This window comes from Coturnix japonica, chromosome 9 (assembly GCF_001577835.2).
Source record: "Coturnix japonica isolate 7356 chromosome 9, Coturnix japonica 2.1, whole genome shotgun sequence".
NCBI classification, from domain to species: domain Eukaryota; kingdom Metazoa; phylum Chordata; class Aves; order Galliformes; family Phasianidae; genus Coturnix; species Coturnix japonica.
The window spans coordinates 19,027,591-19,030,906 of NC_029524.1; the positions used below are offsets into that span (position 1 = coordinate 19,027,591).

The following is a 3,316-nucleotide window of genomic DNA, read 5'->3' on the forward strand; positions in this document are numbered from 1 at the left end:
TGGATACTTGGAAGTGCCAACCCCTGGCTTTGATTTGTTTTCAGAATTTGGGAGACAGATTTCAGAGTTCCAATAAATTCAGGCATTCCACTGTTAAGAAATAGGAACATTTGTAAGGAATAAGAAGAGTATATAAGTCATGGAGCATATCGCCCAAAGCTGGGTATGTGGAAAAGCCAAACAATGCCACGGACTTCATGCATCTTCCTCAGTAAGACAAAACTGAAGACCCAGTCAATGAGGATTTATTGCTGTCTTTACCTGGAGACACACAGGGTTAGAATTCACACAGAGATAGAACATATCAGCCAGATATTTCCTTTTTGCCTAATACAAAGAGGCAAATAATATATGGAGGGGAGGAAGCATGCTGGACTACATATTGACCAGGTTTACTAGTGGTATGGGACTGGTTTGTGCAAAGAGATGACAGTACTTTCACCAAAGCCAGCTTGAAAACATATTTCCTAATCTAGATGGCACATACTTACAAGAGAGAGGGGGCACATTTAAGATGGAAACACCTGCAAATAATTATTACAACCTCCTAAAACCACATCACTGCAATTCCCATTTCCCACAGGTGCTCAGCATATCTTCCTCCTGTGTTCAGAGCCACACATGTTCTATGACCTACAGTTCCAATCCATTCCAACCGACCTAAAATATTCTCTCCAGAGCGAAGGCAATGTTGGAATTTCTACAGACTTCAGATCTTCCAGATTTCTTGCATAAATTCTCTGTAACCTCACTCTATCCTTGCTTACAATATTTCAATATATTCCACCTGCAAATCAGTTTCCCCTTTCTTCAAAAATTGCCAGCGTCTTCTAAAATGCCAGCATCTCTTCAACTAGTTGAGATTCCAGCTCAGTCTTTGTGGCATTTGTAGCTCATGAATTTGTCTTTAAAAATGATGCCAAACATCAGCCAGAACACATTGCTTGTTCTTCCTGCCACCTCCAATACACACACACACACACACATATATATATTCCCTTCTCTCCTAACCTCCTTTTTGTCTAAAGAGATTTATATAATAGAATGAGAAAATGGAATTGAGGGAACAAATTACCCCCTCTGGAGCTAAGGTGTAGATCACACCTTACACAGAATAAAATGCATACATACCCATCTTTTTAATGATGGATTTAATACTATAGCATTAATAAAGGTGAAAGTTTAAGAAGTGTAGCGCATGATGAGATACACCAGGAATGAGAAATCTTGAGCATACCTGAACATTTCAATAACTGTTTTCAAGCAACCTCGTGGGTGAATTCATGATGTGCCAATGTTGCCCTTCCTATTTCTTTGGTTTGTTCAAAGAGCAGATAGAGAACAGAACTTTGCAAACAAAGAAATTTTGCTTCCAGGAAACCCTCGAATAATGTTCCTTTCCCTGGTCAGTTTCAATTAGAATCTTCTCCAGACACAAAAGAGAGGCTGGGATTTACTTAACAAAGCAGTAACATTCATCTGAAAGGGAAGAAGGCTGAAAAAAATGTATTAAAAAGTTTGACTCAGATCATGAAATAGACTTCTTCACTCCTTACATTGCCCCTCATTCACCTTAAAGTAGATCAGAGAAGTTTTATCTACGTATTTTTTCATAGCTTTCCTTAGATGAATATTTCACTTATATGTCTGACAAGACAGATTTTTCCTAATATACAGCTAAGTTATTTAATTAAGATTTCACCAATTACAGCATTGCTTCCTGATGGGCAGGGAGAGCTCCAAGCCTGCGTCAAATGTATTCCAGACCCCAGCACCTCCATGCAGGGACTGATGTTAGTGTGCCCCCTCTTTGAGCCTCCCCAAGTTGAATAGCCCCAGCTCTTGGGTTATAAGACTCCTTTAAAAGATCAAGAGATGACAAACCCCGTCCCTGGGTGGGCTCGAACCACCAACCTTTCAGTTAACAGCCGAACGCGCTAACCGATTGCGCCACAGAGACAGATGTCTTTTTCAATGAATTCAAACACTGAACTGGATATTTTATCCATATGACATATTCTGGGCTCTTTGCACTGGTTGCTCACTTTGGAAGGCAGGATGAGGTCAGTTTTTGCCTTGTGCTGACTGATTGTAGGCATTCAGCCAAAGCTTTCATCCCTCCATTATCCCAGCTCCCTTCTGATGCCTTAGTGCAGTGACTCCACAGTACCACATCCAATCAAGGGATTAATGTAGGGCATCAAAGAAACCAAAAATTCACATATACATACTTCTTATTTTTTAAGCCCAAATTAAATTCAGTTTGTCCTTTCTTGACTTGAAAGAATTGCAATCTACTCATAGCTTATCATAACTGGTAAAGAATGCATTAGCTGCTACATTCTGTATTATACAGCATTAGTATCACATGTATGTATATACATGTACATGTATATATGAAAACAGTTAAAAGTAAGAAATTCAAGAATATAACTAAAAACCAACTTCTCCCCCACCCATTTTGATGGTTACTCTGACAGGCAGACAGAAATCTCTCAGATATTAGCTTTTATTCATAGGATTATCATTAAAGAAACTTTGTGGAGTGTAAAGATGTAGATCAATGAAAGCATGGATTTAGAAAAGAAAATTAAACAATTTGGGAAGGATTACCACAATGGACAAGCTAATGGAGGCCTAACACAGCACAGAAAACAAAAAACGTGGCTGATTTACATTTATATTGTTGTGCTTTTTTCAATTGCTTTTGGATTCATCCTCATTTACTCCTAAAGGCTGCATTATATTACTCTAAATAAATAATAAAACATGGTCACCATCCTATATTTAAAAAAAATATATACAAAGAAAAATGCCATATCTCAGACAACAACATGGGTTTGCTTTGGGATTTGAGGAAATAAATTCAACTCTGAAACTGAAGACAATCTCTGAAAGCTTCACTGTATCTTTGAATACAGATTTATACATACAGGCTTATAAATGAATTAAAATCTAAGCATTTTATCTAACCTAACAAGCCACACCCTTTTCTGGAACAAAATTAGGGTCTCAAAAGTGGTTTTGTACTTCAGTGACTTTTGCTGTCTTACATTTTCAAGCCTTTCACTGCACTTTTCATGTCAAAATATGGCACCTTCAAAACCCACCTCTGGTTCTGGTTCATACAGGTGCTGCTCACACAGGCGCAGGGACACAGCTCGTGCTGAAATAAGCAGGAGCTGCATCCAGGTACAGTGCTATCAGCTCTCACATTTAGTTTACAAGCCACTGCATGAACGATAACACTGAACTGTGCATGGAATGAGATAAACTTACAAACCTGTACATGCTGAAAGATGAAAGCCTGCCTACA

General features: G+C 38.5%; 1 non-coding gene across 1 annotated transcript; it reads right to left on the reverse strand.

Moving 5' to 3' along the window:
• Positions 1 to 1,886: 1,886 nt before the first annotated feature.
• TRNAN-GUU lies at positions 1,887 to 1,960 on the reverse strand. Its single transcript has one exon. It is a non-coding gene; the product is annotated as a tRNA-Asn (tRNA).
• Positions 1,961 to 3,316: the final 1,356 nt, after the last annotated feature.